General features: G+C 35.3%; 1 protein-coding gene across 2 annotated transcripts in view; it reads left to right on the forward strand.

Annotated features, from left to right (window-relative positions):
* Positions 1-16793, forward strand: part of LOC150077455 (PHD finger protein 21A-like) — a 177478-nt gene that overhangs the window by 3775 nt on the left and 156910 nt on the right. The gene's annotated exons all lie outside the window — the stretch shown is intronic.

A 16793-nucleotide genomic window follows, 5' to 3' on the forward strand; every position in this document is an offset into this window, starting at 1 on the left:
TATTATATCTCTATTACTCCATTACTCTATAATAATATAGAGAAATGGGTACAACGTTACCCGCCAACTGGGCTAGTCAGGTGGGTAAAGTGCCTACCTGGCAACCCAAAGGTCGCGGGTTCGAATCCCACCTCGGGTTTGGATCACAGTAAAATACAAAAACTGTGAGGTGCATTATGGCCATAGAAGCTGATGTGCCAACAACTAACAAAAAAAAAACAAAAAAAAAAAAAAAACAACAACAACATTACCCATTTGTCTATATTATTAAAATATTACAATTTATATTAGCTGTACTTCCTGGCTTTATTATCAGTATTTGTTAGTTCCATTATTTTGATGTTATCAGATTATGAAAAAATATTTTCATAATCTGAAAATATTTTCATTACCTTACCACATTGCTACACCGAAAAAAAAATTTTGGTGTAGCAATGAGGTGAGGTAAATATATGAATTAGATTTATTTTTATAATGGATAAAATAAACTAAATATTATTTTCTGTCTTCATGTGCCAATGTTTAAATCTCTTGTCTAATTCTAGGGTAAAGTAAAAGTAGAGTATCACAACCATTTAAACTGCTGTGTACAATCGAGAATAATGAAAATTTTTTTTTTTTTTTTTTTTTTTTTTGTGTGTGTACTCATTTCTTCTTTGAGAACAGGATTAAAACTTAAAGTAATATGATTTGGATTTTATTAGGATTAAATTTTTTCATTATTCTCAGTTTCATAGTGTACTTGGTGATTGTTTCAGCACCAACTTTTAATTCACCTTGTTAGTTCTGTTATTTTTTGTTATCAGATTATGAAATGAGTTTCGGTAATATCATCTATAAAACAATGGTAGATAAATTTATAAATTAGTTTTCATCATTATGATAAATAAAATAAACAAAATATCTTCTGTCCTTATGCATACAACACTAGTCAAGTATATTGTCTAATTAATTCCACGGCATTTCACCTTGGAATTAATTAGACAATATACTTGACTATTAGGGTTATCGGTGTTATAAAAGTTATTGGTGAAACATGGATACTTGAACTACATTGTGAGTAATGAAAGTTGAGAGTAATGAAAATTTTAATCCCATAAGAGTAGAGAAATATGTAGAGCCTGGAGGGGGGGAGTTTAACAGATATGGTAGCTATATGGGTAGACAAACAAAAAAAAAAAAAAAACAATATATTTCTTTATATTCCAGTAAACTATAAATAATGAAGTAGGAATTAACTTAGCATTCACTTCTCCAGTGTTTCAAAAAAAAAAAAAAAAAATGGCAATATGATATTAGGAAACATCATCAGTAAATTTATAAAAGATAATTTTAACTTTAGAATAGTCAGTGGAGAACTGAAGTCATTTGTCGAATTTTTTTTATTTGGGGAACATCACAAATTACTTTTGGAAGAGATGTTAGATTGCCAAAGATTTATTCATGCAGTAGTACAAGCAATGGATTGCAATGATACACAAAAATGAAAGCTATATAGCAATTCAATGACAACAAAGAATTAGTAAACTTGTAGTGATTTTAAATGATCTTTACAATTTTAAGCTTTTATTCCTCTGAGGACATTTAATCCTCTAGCTGCACATACCCAAGTCACACCATATGTCACGTGTCAGTCCTCCATGATACCATGGAAATGTTTGGAATAAAAGCAATAAATGATTTAAAATTGGGTACTTCTTAATCTATTCATTACCTTGATAGTATGGTGGATATTAGACAAAAATATATACTTTTTAAATTATTATTTTAAATAATTATTTTATAAATTAACATTTAAGTCAGAATAAAAATCATCACAGCAACTAATAGATATTTTCATATGCATATACATGCACACAGAATATCCTGTGGAATATCTTTCACTTATATTGCCAAAAATAGTTTTAAAATAAAAGTTGAAGATTAAAAACATTAAAATAAGTTTTTTCGGTATATTCTTTGTTTAAATTTTTTTTTAATTTTAAAGAATTAAAAAAAAAAAAGAATTTGAGAGCCAATTTTGATTCTGCCACTTTTCCCATGCTTGATTGAAATTTCACAATTTAGCACATAACGTGTGTGTGTGTGTGTGTGGGGCGCCTCTGTAGCCAGGTGGGAAGGAGCAGCAGTGGGTAGCACACGCTTCTTGATTAGACCGGGGTTTGAGCCCGTCACCACCAAATACGGAGGATGCGGAAAGGTCAGGGAATGACCACTGCATATCCCGGAGCAATATGGCCTTAGTTGCTAATTCTCCTAAAAAAAAAAACCAAATAACATAACATGTGTGAATCAGATTGCATATAAAAGTTGACAAATCTGCAAGTGAAATCAATAATATTGTACACTGATGTAATAATAAAGATCTATTTTATTTTATAGTAATGGGACCAATAATGATGACTGCATTCAAAACCGAATTGCCATTATGTTTGGAAATTCATGTCATATCAGCTGCCCATTAGTATATGCTGTATTTGGTATACCAACCTGTGCTGACTGAGCATTAGCACCAAAAAATGGCAAGAAGATTTATTAAAATAAGAGTTAAAGTTATATGACCAGCTGCACAGAACATAAAGTCCACTAACAACAGTTGACGAAAAACTTCTAATCCAAATTACTTTATCCATCAGAAAGTTATATTCCAACTAATACACTTATGACTGAAACATATGAAATGAAAGATATGAAATGTAAGATATGAAATGAAAACCAAAAATAAATTAATATTAGATATCTGTCTCCGTAGAAGTGATGTTTCCGACCCGTGATGTTCCTTTTTGTTACAAAGACATGGCATTTTTGACAAATGCTTAAGTCTGTTATTACATTAACTGGATCATAGGCATGCACAGAATTGTAAAACTCAGATATGATTTTTTGTAGGCATACTTCTCAAGTTACAATAAAAATTCAAGATGCGAATAGTTTTAATGGCAATTTTAAATTTTTTTTTTTTTTGTAAGAAATACAAGCTTGTAAGAAATACAAATACGTTTGAAAGACCAGCTCAAATCACACGAAAAATTAAAAGTTCCGTGTGAGCCCCATGGGTGGCTCAAGCAATGTCAAATCGATTCAGTCTTCTGTCACACTTTTTGGAGAATAGTGTCATCAGCTTTTTGCAGAAACATTGGCAGTCCACGTTTGAAGCTTTTCAAGTGTTGTCTGCAATGGAGGGACACAGACATCTTCTTTAAGAACAAAAATTGATAGTTGAGAGATTTAGTAATTAGTGGTTCATTCCATGGACTTGCACACTCAGTCCATTGATTTGGAAGCTTATCCAGATGTGACGTCACTTTATTATGGAAATCTGGTGAGACCCTGTCTTCGTTTATAAATTAGATTTGGAATGTCTTTCTGCATCTTTGGCATTAACTAGCCCCCTGTCATTTCAAGATAGATAATTCCTGTTATTGTTCATTCTGCAAAGAAAGGATGAAAGCCTGTAAGCTATTCCTTCTGATAATGCCAAAAGATGTTAATCTTGGGCCTGTTCCTTTCATGTTCAGTTCAGTTCAGTTCAGTTAAAGAAGAAGGGAATGAAAACTCATAAGAGTTTTATACCTTCCCCCAAAATGTGCAATCATTAAAATTTGATGATTTGTTTGTCTTGGCAGGTGAAATATCATTTTCATCACTACTGACTGTTTTCAAGAAACTTGAAATTCTGTTATTTTTGTCATTATCAGATTATGAAACAAGTTTCTGTGTTAAAAAAAAAAAAATATATATATATATATACAGTAAAATCTTGTTAATACAAACTCGGTTTATACAAAGCACTTGTTTATATGAAGCACATACCATTCCCGTGTGATAGGATAGTCTTTTCTATGTAAATATATTCATTTATTACGAAATTCGGTTAATATGTATTACAAAGTTCTTTCACCCCTTGAGAAATAAATATTGTCATTTTTGTATGTTTAATATAAATCTTGGCAGAGCGATCCGATTATTGCCCCCCGCCCACCTGGCTCCCTACTTCCTGAAGGATGGCACTGACTTGTTAGAAATTAGCTTTGTGTAAACAAAAGCAGTTTATGGTAGCTACAACGTCAAGTGCACTCTGAGAAACATCTTTCCGAAGGATGAGTTGTTAAATTAACAAAAGAATAGTTTTTCTAAGTTGTTTACATGCACTTCTCTCGCTCTCCACAGGAATAAGGTCAATTGCAATTGTTACCAGTTCAAAGAGTCTTTTGCTATCGTATACAGCAGGGGTGGCCAATGAGTCGACCGCGGATTTCATTTCGGTCAATCACGACGGATTTTAAATGTACAGTAATCCCTCGATTTGTGCAATGTAATTTTTGAGATGGTAGATCGCAGCACATTTTGAAGGAAAAAAGTAGATCGCATCACAAATTAAGTAGGCCACTCCTGGTATACAGCAATCTATTTCGTGTGCCATTTTATCTGAGCTGATGTCTTTTTTGGAACTTGTCTTTAAATGAATTTAAATTTTTTTAAAAATTTTAAAAGTTTATATTAAACCTTATCTAGCAGTGTTATGGCAACAAAACATAGACGGACAGAATTAAGCCCGGAAATTAAACTAAAAATTATACAAGAGGCTGATAGGATGGAAAGAAGCAAAACGGACATTGCAAAGGAATACAACATCCCTTTATCTACAATACTGAAAAACCGAAAAAGACTTGAAGTGCATGTCATCGGAGCAGCAATGAAAAACAGGAATCGAATTCATGGTGCAAAACACGAGGAGCTTGAAACAAAACTTTTGAGTGGTACCAACAAACGTTTGCATCTAATTTGCAATATCAGGTCCGGTTTTTCAAGAAAAGGCAAATTATCTAGCTCAGCAATGTGGGATTAGCGACTTCAAATGCAGCAGTGGCTGGCTTCAAAGATTTAAAGACATGAATAACTTGGTTTCGCAAAACGTTTGTGGTGAGTCTGGATTAGTCGACAAAGAAAAGGTTACAGAGCGGTTGTGTTCTGTTTGGTCCATCCCTGAAAAATATGAGGCAATGGATATTTTTAATCTTGACGAGACAGGTTTATTTTATAATTTGCTGCCAAACAAAACAAAGACTCGCTGTTCTGTTATGCTGCAATTCAGATGGCAGTACAAAACTATGTCCACTTGTGATTGGTAAGTTTTCCAAGCCAAGATGTTTTAAAGCAGTTAACCAACTTCCCTGTGATTATGAGGCCAATAGAAGTGCTTGGCTTATGGTCAAAGTTTTTCAGTCTTGGTTATGAAAATTGGACAGAAGAATGGCTTCAGAAAAAAAAAGAACATTTTGATGATTCTAGACCATTGTACAGCACTTTCTGCTGAGACACTTAAATTGACAAATATATGGCTGTTGTTTTTACCTCCCAGTACCACCAGTTTAATGGAACCACTGGATCAAGGCATTATTTATAACCTCAAGAGAGCATATAGAGCCCACCTGATAAGGTACTTGATTCGCAACATAAAGGAGGGAACAATTTGCAGCCAAATTGGAATGACTCGGATGGTATTCCGTAATCTTGTTATTGCTTGGGAAAGTATTACATCAAATGTAATAATCAACTGCTTCAGAAAGAGTGGCTTTGGAGAGAACATCATCGAAAAACATGGTCCAGCAGACCAATGTGATAGCAACAGTGAGGAATGGAGGAATTTGAAGGAGCATATGGATTTTGTTGGTGAATTTGTGAAGGTGGATGATGAAGTTGCTACCACCGCAACGCCAACACCAGAAGAGCCGCTGGGTACCAAACAAAACGACGATGTTTTTGTTACTAGTGACAGCTAAAGTGAAGAAGCGCGCGCACACACACACACACTGCCGTCTTAAAAAGATGCCCAAAATGCATTGAACATAATAGAGAATGTGTTGGTTTGCAGTAACGTTGATAATGAAATAACTATTGCATTTGATAACATCTGTGCTATAGTTAAAAATGCATATAGGACAGAAACAACATTTGATTCTTTCTTTAAATTAGATTAATTTATTAAAAAGTTAATGGTTTGTATGTCTGCTTTTATATTAAGATTGCAATTCTTTTTACTGTGATACTAAAATATTGTATATATACTGTACAATATTTTCATTTCCATTAGTATTGCCTTTCTCTTAGTTTATCTTACAAATAAAATATAATCTTTAAAAAATATGTTATTCCTATTATTGTTTGACAAGGCTTTTATTTTTATTTTATTTTATTAATTTATTTTTGTTATTATAATTATTTATTATTATTCTTAGATATACAGTATGTACCAAAAAAAAAAAAAAAAAAACGGTAAAATTACCTCGTTATTACAAAACATGAAAATTTAGGTCCCTTTAACTTTGTATTAACAAGATTCCACTGTACAGGAAAACGCATGCGCGCACACACACGCACACACGCAATAAGATATTGCAAAAGCAAAGATAGTGGCTCTATAATGAATGCTTCAAAAACTTAGTTTTTTACAATATATTTTAAATAATTATATGTTCTTTCTATGTCTAAATAAACAAAATATCTTCATTCAAATAAATTGCTATAACTTATAAATATAAGAAAAATTAATTTACTATTCAGATCCCTATGTTGTTGGTCAGATTCTAACAATTTGTAATTTATTTTTATTCGTGTATGTGTGTTTATGCATTTTAATTAATCAGTCAATATCAATTTATTGAGAAAACTCTTTGAGTACAGGAACAGTGACACACAGCTGCACAAGTAAATCCCATTTAGGTGGAATTTCAAAGAAAAAAAATTCTAAAAAATATGGGGGGGTAGATACTCTATGGGTTAGTGAAGGGTACTGCATAATTTTAGTAACTTTTGACATATAAAATTAAAAATTACAGTGATCAATATCAAAAAAGAAATTCACCAAAATATTTTTTATTTATTTTTTTCACAATAAATTATTTTAGGCTAGCTGATATTTTTTATATAATTTAACAACTGCTCTTAAAAAATATGATAATTTAAAAATAGTTGAAAAAAATTTTTTCTGTTATAATTCTGTTTCTCTTTTTATGCACTCTAAAGCTTTTTAGACACTGCTTTACTTACTTTTTTTATGCACCTGTTGTTTTCAAAGTGTCTGTCTGTCCATCTACACTTACCAGAGGGACTCCCATGGGTGGATTCTACCTCTAGTTATTGTGCCCTATGCTGACCAAATAAGGAGGAGGAGGGAGCCTTCTGCAGAAGCTGCTTAACTTCTTCATCAATGCAGTGTTCTGGATCCTAAGTGTGCAGTCTATTAGAAAACAAAGAGTACACACCAGTCAAGAACAGCTTATGAATAGGGGCCCCCCTCAACAAATACATCACAAGTGCTCAGATTCTTGACGATAAATGCTCAAAGGGCATGGGCTGTTGCAGACCAATTGAAAATCAAGGCACAAGAGGAGAAAATCAACATCATGCTGTTGCAGGAGCCTGCATGCAACAGCAAGGTGCATGGCTATCCTAACTCCTTCCACCTCATTGAGGGCAATGCAGACTCCTCCTGGGCTGCAATTGCTGACATCATAGTCATCAAGATTACATCTCTGCAGTCTATACTCATATCGCCTACAGCCTTAGGCTCCCTATACATCATCTCTGCCTACTGCAAAACAAAAAAAACAAACAAACTGATGTTTCAACATCTTCTGGTGAAGACGTTGAAGAAGCCTCAATTCAATACCTTCAAACTGTACTAAACCTGCTTCCATGGGAAGAAGAACCTTGTTGCAATGGATGCAAAGCCAGGTCTCTGCAGACGATACCACACACCAACTTCTCGTCAAGTTACTCCTGGGAAGTACTCTTTTCATTAATGTTGACTTTGCGAGTGCATTCAACCTGCTTTGGTTGCTAGGCATTCTCCATTGTATTCAACGTGCCAAGGTACCCATAAATCTCTACAGCTGTATAAAATCATACCTGAGCCAGAGAACTGTTACAGTCATGGAAAAATTTAAACAACTCTCCAAACCTCTCACCCAATGTTACCATCGAGGTTCAGTTCTAGGACCATTCTTCTGGACTGTTGTCCTTGACAAGTTGCTCAAAATGGACCTTGGGCATGCTTGAAGCCTTAGATTTTGCTGACGACCTAATTCTCATCTTCACAGAGATGCACAGGCTTAGCTGGAGCATCGGGCAAATGACACCCTAATCAGACCTTCACCCTTCATAGACTAGCCATATCTGGGGAGAAGACAAAGTCAATCCTCCTGAAAGGCTCCCTTAATCTCTGCTGGCCTCCCACCATTAAGGTTGCAGGAACCTATATTAAAATGTACTCGAAAATTAATCTCAGGATACTTATAGGTGCTAAACAAACATTCCTTCCTCATCTTAACTATATGGCCACCAAGGTAAAAACTATGTAGAAACAATCACTCGTATCTGCCAAGTGGACAGACCTGAAGAAGAAAGCATTGCACATGATCTATATGCCATCATTGGCCCCATTATCTGTGGAGCCAGCATTTAGTTCACCAAGGTCATTCTTGTTTGCAACAAGCAAGAACTGGATTCCATTCAACAGATGGTCCTACTTACTATCACAAGGGCTTGCTGCACTGTAAGCATGCTAGCACTTCAAATCCTTGTGGGTTTACCCCACTCCATCTGGATGTTGTCAGTAGTGGGCCCTTCTAGCACTTAAGGAGAAACTCTTCTTACAAAAGAGCCTTCGGGATCACTCTAGACCTTGCAAATGACTAAAAACATGAACACAGGAGAATTACAGAAGAGATATATCAGCAGTTGCTTTGGGAGAAGACTACTAAAGGGGCTATCACTAAAGTTCCTTCCTTGGGTTGTCATCACTAGTCCAAGGGATCCTTTTTGGTTTTTCCCAGGTTTACAGATTACCATTCTTTTAACTAGACATGGAGCCTTCAAACAAAAACTGACAAATGTCTGAGTTGCAAATAACCCCTTATGCCACTGTTGTTGCCCTGAGGATTCGAACCACATTAGGCGTCATTGTCTCAGCTATAAAGACCTCAGAAGCCATCTATGCACATCTATTGCTGACATTCCTAAAGACCGTGAGTACCTCTACCTTATGGAAGGAGACTACTACTTTGCTCTCACCTCTTTTGCCCCAAGCTGTTTTCCATCAAAGAAAAAGATTTATTACCCAATATGAACTGCACACAGGTTGCTGTCCCCTGAAATTTATTACATGATTAAAGTTAATGAAAACTTCATCTTCCTAAAGGTACACTTGCTGACATTGAACCTTTCCATTTTCTAACCTTTGGGATACTGCTGCTAACCAGCATCCAAACATGGACTCCTGTTCTCCGTGACTTCAACCTACCTGGGCTTGTACCCAACCCACTCCTTCCAACTGTATCTTTACTTAATCTTTGGTGGACACTCTTCCAATTACTCACCTATCCTTTTCCTCCTGACATTTTGACCCATTCTTGACTATCTCCCATGCTCTCTTCAAACGAAAATTTCTTATTTTACTTTTTATTTGTTTATTTATTATTTATTTATTATTAGGCCCTCGCTGGGAAGCTCAGACTCACTGGAATTGGCCAGAGTTTTCCATTCATGCCATGAATGGAAACTAGGAGTCAGTGGTTCTCCACAGACCTCTAGGCTAAGAGGCCAGAAGAACAATAGAACTCAACACTACACAACGTAAACCACATATTACACACTCTATCTGGCCTTTACAGGGAACTGTATAAAAGCACTTGAATACATATGGTGGAGTTGTGGGAAACCACTGGTGCTGCCTGACCCTCAGTGCTGTGTACACTATGGACAGATTTTCATGAAAATTTCATATTTGGACATTTAAAAATATTTGTCGAGCCATTCCAAATTTCATTGAAATTGGACAAATAGAAATCTGGCAATTATTATTTCTTTTTTCCGTACAAATCGTATGTAGAAAAGAAAAATTCATAGATTAAATGTACTTTCAATATTGTTGTATTAACTTTAGATGTTCCTTGCATGTATTTTACGTAAGACTTGTGTATATTGTCGCTTATGAAAAGATGTATGTAAGTGGTGAAAAGAGAGACTTAAAAGTATATGAGAGAAGAGTAATAAATGTTACACAGTTGTAATTAAACTGAATAGTAAGTTTAGAGAACATAAAACTATAGAATTTTATTAAGTGTTCTGTAAATTTGTAATCTTAGTAATTAATTGATAGGGAGATAAATGTATTTGCTTTTTCAATTCTGTTAATCAGAGAAAAAAAAGAAATTCAATTAATTTAATATAAAAAAAATCAAATGTTCCTGAAATGCATTAACTAAGTTGTTTTACTTTCCATCCATCCTGTGACATATGAGAAAGTCTACCATTATTTCCCTCAATTTGGAAGTGGTATCAGGTCCTCTTTTACAAGGCATAAGAAATCCTAGTTGCAATACCTAAAATTTTTAGCGTATCACTTAGTATTTCCTGCAGTATTGTTTCTTAGTTTTCTGCCTTCATACGTGAAACATTTTTAAATCTGTGGTTTGTCTGATAACAGTGATTAATTGATGACCCTTGTGGCAGCATTTTGCTATAACATCAATCTTATTGATTTATTAAAGTGTTGCATATGCAAAGAATTCAGTAAGATCGAGATTCAGCTTTTGTTATGTCATTATAAAAATAATGTAGTTATCTGAAAAGATCTTCTGTTTTGTTATACTGTACATGTATTAGCATAACTGAATTTTTTTATTGGTTTTGATGCTTTTTTTTTTTTCTGTTCATAAAATGGTTAGTTAGTTAGTTAGTTAGTTAGTTAGTTAGTTAGTTAGTTAGTTAGTTAGTTAGTTAGTTAGTTAGTTAGTTAGTTAGTTAGTTAGTTAGTTAGTTAGTTAGTTAGTTAGTTAGTTAGTTAGTTAGTTAGTTAGTTAGTTAGTTAGTTAGTTAGTTAGTTAGTTAGTTAGTTAGTTAGTTAGTTAGTTAGTTAGTTAGTTAGTTAGTTAGTTAGTTAGTTAGTTAGTTAGTTAGTTAGTTAGTTAGTTAGTTAGTTAGTTAGTTAGTTAGTTAGTTAGTTAGTTAGTTAGTTAGTTAGTTAGTTAGTTAGTTAGTTAGTTAGTTAGTTAGTTAGTTAGTTAGTTAGTTAGTTAGTTAGTTAGTTAGTTAGTTAGTTAGTTAGTTAGTTAGTTAGTTAGTTAGTTAGTTAGTTAGTTAGTTAGTTAGTTAGTTAGTTAGTTAGTTAGTTAGTTAGTTAGTTAGTTAGTTAGTTAGTTAGTTAGTTAGTTAGTTAGTTAGTTAGTTAGTTAGTTAGTTAGTTAGTTAGTTAGTTAGTAAGTAAGTAAGTAAGTAAGTAATATGCGGTGGTCATTCTCTGACCTTTCTGCATCCTCCGTATTTGTGCTCGCCGTAGTACTGGTTTATAAGTCCATGATTCTTACATTTAATAGGAATGTAAGAATCAATGCTTTAAAAATTAGAGTGATATTAGTATGAATTTGGATATTCTTCAGTGTATTTAAAACTTTTGACCTGCATCATTGATTGCCTGCATCATTGATTGTGTTAGCATTGAAAAAGTATGCGCATTAAATTCTGATAAGAAATATGTATTTATTATTTTTGCATTTTATGCATTACATGCTCTGTATGATCATAAGAAACTAACTGAAGCAGTATATAAATTAAATATCTTTTGTTCAATGCCTATTCTTCAAAGTGATATTAAGTCTATACAGAAAGTCACTTGTGAAGAATCAAATAACAACCTAAATTGATAATTTTCTGAATACAGTAGACTTGGTTTTCCGTGATAGTCCAAAAATATTGGATAATCCAAAAATATTGAAAAATGTTCAGCAACCTACGTAAAAAAATATGGTGATAGATAAAAAGAACGAAAAAACTTAACACACCCTACTTGCGTGTCCAATATGATGCTTCTCTTTATTTTTTATGAAGTTGATTTTAAATCTAATAGCTTCCCTTTATTTCTTACAATGTATGGTTTGGTCACCAACATTATAATGGTTCATTAAATATTTAACGAATGTACCGTTTTCAAAATTTTGAATAATTTCAAGTTTTTGTTTAATTGAAAGCATAACTCTTTTGCGTTTGCCCATCATTTTCGCGATTTCTAAACAAAAAAAATAGATATATATTTACTATAAAAAAAAAAATTCAACATCCCTAGCATAACGAAACAAAATTTATCTTTTTGCAGTGTTGACTGAACAATCAATGCACTAACACAAACAAAATTTTTTTTTTTTTTTTTTTAGCGGTGTGTGTGTGTGTGTGTGTATGCAGACAGTGGGAGTTGCAAGATAATAGGTACATTAATCTCCCAATGATGACTTATAAAGTTGTTTCTTCTCACTAATTTACAACTTGCAAACGTTTGTATACCTATCTGTATAACTATTCTAGTTATTAGTTAAATTTTATAATTTCTGGTGGTTTTTTTTTTTTTTTTTTTTGAGTCGAAATGTCCCAGTTAATGCGATCCCGGTAAATTGAGAGTCTGCTGTACATCTTTTGACATTTGAAAATGGGCTCTTTTTTATATGCCTTGACAGTTTTCAATAGTTCATGACTAACAGAAATAATGTTTAGTTATAAACATTATTTACAATTTCCAAAAACTTCTGAACTGCTTCCTATTATTATAAAATGGCACATATTACTGCAAATTTTTTAATATGACTTTCTTATTTATTTTTTATAAACATGTTAACAGTTTTATATTGGCTTGACGTAGCCAAGTGGTCAGGAATGCGAATGCAGTAGCTCACGCTCTTTGAGTGGACCAGGGTTCTAGCCTGTGACTGCTAAATATGATTAACATTTGTATTGATTGATTTATTGTAAACTCCGCTGAGCTGGTGATCATGCCGGAGTATAAACAAGACCATTGAAATCCTGGTGCCTAAGTTTTATAGGTGGAACCTTGATCTCGTACGAATTTGTTGACTCATGCTTCCATATACTTTTGCCACCAAGTCTCTCTAAATCAGAGGTGTCAAACTCAGTTCTTATCAACCACACAGAATACTGATATAGCATTACTGAAAGAAGTACAGCAGAATCCCGATTTACTGGGAAATGGATTACCCGGGACACTTCAAGACTCCAAAGTTGGGGGGGGATACACTGGAAAGCATAAAATTCAAGTAATAAATAGAATAGGTATAAACCAACCTGGTCCTTGAGGTTTCAGAGATATTCTCTCAGATATGCCAGACAAGCTGTACTTGCTACCTGGGAGTCTAAAACGCTGATGGAACTGATATTCGGGTGACACTCAGTTCAAGTGGACCCAATTTCGGCGAAGTCCGGACAGTCTTCGACAGCCAAATCCTCTGCTTGCACCTTCACGATGGTGGGACTGTTAGTAATCCTGGGTATAACCTCCATGCCCAAGCACATGGTGGGTGACCACCCAGGTGTGAACCAACGTAAGCAGGGGTCGAGGTGTGGCACCCACACCACATGGAGGAATGCCGCCCCTCTGTGTTACCAGGCAGTACTAGGTGGTACATGACTCTCATCAACCTGTTCAATACCACCACTTTGCTTATTGGAGGCTTGAAGTGGTGGAACCCATGTTTAGTCTCTAGAGAGGATCCGGCCAACCCTTCCCTATCTCCCTATCTCTTCCATCATGCAGTATGATTGATGACTTTTGAGGTTATTATGAACATCGTGGCGAGATCCAATCTTCCTTACATTTCAAGGGTACAGCTCTAAAAGGGTGTTCACAGGCCGGCACCTAGTTAGTACACCAGACCGAACCTATTGGTAACTCTCTAGGAGGCTTCCGGATCAACTAGTATATAATCTTGCTACCTCTACTCTGCCAGACAGTGACAGGAGGGAGTCCGAGTAGTGTGTATGCGTGGGTCATTGTCGAGGCCATGTTATGTCAAGGATCTGGGTATATTCTTACCACGTGTATGCCCTATCCAAAAATTTCATTACTTCATACAGCCTGTCCCACCCACATTTTCTTACTATTGAATACACCATGAATTGTCAAACTAATCGAGTAAGCTTATCTGCAAAAAAAACTAAACCTCCCAAGGACTTCCTAATTCATTTCACAAATATACATGGTCTGAATTATAATCTCAACATTGCCCACTTCCACTTGCAGTCTGCCAAACCCCATGTACTTTTTCTGACAGAATCTCAGTTATCGTTTGATTCAACTGCTGCTCATGTCAGTTGCCCAAATTATTTGCTGTATGATTCCTTTCGCCTCAAAGGTGGTACTTGTGTATATGTCCGTTCTGATATTCCCTGTCAGAGACTTGGAAATTTGGAATCTCTTTTCGATCTTCTCTGGCTTAAAATCTCTCTCTCTACCTCATTGTGTCAAATTCATCTGTTGTCTCTACCATTCTCCCAATTCCACTAATCACTTGGAACTCTTTGCAACTTAACTTTCTCCAATTCAACTTTCCTAACAGTGAGGTAATTTTCCTTGGTGATTTTAATGTTCACTATTCCAGCTGGCTTCCGTTTTTTAGTAACACTGACCCAGATAGTTGAGATGCTGAGGCTTTTGCAATTACTAATGACCTTGCACAGATTGTTTATTTACCTACAAGAATTTCAGGTGGTAGATGACTTTCATCAACCAATGAAATACCACCACTTTGTTATTGGAGGCTTGAAGTGGTGAAACCCATGTTTAGTCTCTAGAGCAAAGTTTCCGGCATCCCCCTCCCCCCATACTTCTCCTTCAACCCATGCACGGTACTAAGTACTATAGGTTTTGATACATTTCGTGTTTGAGGTTTTCATAAAAAAAAAAAAATACCGGACAGTCCTAACCATACAGCCAACACACTTGATCTTTTTCTTACAAACAGCCCTTCTAAGTACACGGTCGAAGTGAGAGGTCCTTTAGGCACCTTGATCACAACTTGGTGATTGTCTCTTCTCCAATGGAGCCTATATCTCATGGCTATTCCCAACCTCGTATTGTTTGGCATTACAAGAATGCAAAATGGGATGACCTGGAAATTTCTTTTTCTTGGTCAGATCACTGTTTCAAAACTTCTGATGTCAATGTTTGCTCAGATCGTGTCAATGAAATTATTCTTGCAGGAATGGAATCCTTTATCCCACACTCCACTTTAAAATCTCGTTCTTTATCTAAACCTTGGTTTTCCAATAAATGTGCTAAGGCTATTCAAGAGAAGAATGTTGTATATTGTAATTGGCTTGTTTCTAATTCTTCAGTTTCATTTTCTGCCTACACCAAATCTCGCAACAATTGAAAAGTAGTTGTTAATCAGTCCAAACTAGAGTTTGAACAGGATAAGAGTAGAAAACTTGCTTCTTGTCCTGACGGTAGCCGAGCATTCTGGTCTCTTGCCAAAGCTATTGGTTGCAACTTTTGCCCACCTCTGTCCAAGTCAGATGGTTCTGTTGTCACTTCAGCCACAATGCCTCCTGTGGTCTTCCGTCAGAAGGATTTTGACGAATCTTGATGCTAAGAAAGCTCCAGGTCAAAACGGTATTTCTCCACTTGTTCTTAAAATCTGTGCCCTGTTCTTTGCCGCGATTTTTCATTTTCTTATTCCAAAGGTGTTTTTCCTTCTGCTTGGAAATTTGCTCATATCCAGTTCCTAAAAAGGGTGACAAATCCCTCCCATTCAATTATTGTTCTATTGCAATTACTTCTACTATTCCTGAAGTAATGGAGAAACCAATTAACCGCCAGCTCTTAAACTACCTAGAAACCTTCCGCCTGATCAACGATTGCCACTATTGTTTCCATCAGTGTCAATCCACTGGTGATATTCTGGCTTATGTTACCCATTTATGGACTAATTCAATGGAAAAGTTCGGTGAAACACAAGCAGTTGCTCTTGACATCTCAAAGGCATTCGATCATGTTTGGCATAAAGGTCTTCTGAACAAGCTTCCATCTTATGGTTTGCCAACTGTTTTTTGTAATTGGTTATTCAGTTTTCTCTCTGATCGCTCACAGAGGGTGATGGTAGCTGGCTCTCTGTCTTCTAACTTCTCCACTAATGCCGGTGTCCCCCAAGGTTCAGTTCTTTCCCCCACTCTTTTCCTCTTGTATATTAATGAACTTCTTCCATTGACTGGAAATTCTATCCATAGTTGTACCGACGATAGGACATTGCAATCCACTTTCCATTTTGGCAAACCTTGCTCAATCAGCTTCAACTTCTCGAAAATCTGCTACCAGTCCCTTAAATGCCGATATCCAGTGGGGCAAAGACAGCTTAGTTGATTTCAATCCTTCTAAAACTCAGTCTTGTCTTATTTCTTGCAAAAAGGATTCTTCTGTTTATCTTTGGTGACATGCCAATTTCTGGGCAAAATGGTATATCTGTTTTGGGGATTACCCTGACTTCTAATCTCTCAAGCACATTACAAATATTGCTTCCTCTGCATCTAAAAAACTTGGTTTTCTCTTTCGCTCTCGGTGTTACTTTTCTTTCAAACAGCTGTTCACTCTGTACAAATTGGAAATCTGCCGTACCATGTAATATTGTTCCCACATCTGGGGTGGTGCCCCCAAAACCTCTCTCAGGCTTCTTGATTCCATTCAGAAGAGGGCAGTTAGGTTAATTAATGATTCATCTCTAACAGTCTGTCCACTCGCTCTCTCATAGACCTACTGTTTCTGATGCATGCCTCTTCTACAGATATATCCATGGGCACTGTTCTTCTGAATTGGCTTCTATAATTTCTGCTCTCTCTTTCAAAACAGTCCAAACTCGTGCCGCCAACATCCATTTTCTCTCCAACTTCAAACTCACAGAATCAACTTTTCATCTTCCTCGTTTATTCATTCAACTGCCGTTTTCTGGAACAAC

The sequence above is a fragment of the Mastigoproctus giganteus genome, chromosome 12, assembly GCF_048544385.1.
Source record: "Mastigoproctus giganteus isolate SK-2022 chromosome 12, ASM4854438v1, whole genome shotgun sequence".
Classification (NCBI taxonomy): Eukaryota; Metazoa; Arthropoda; class Arachnida; order Uropygi; family Thelyphonidae; genus Mastigoproctus; species Mastigoproctus giganteus.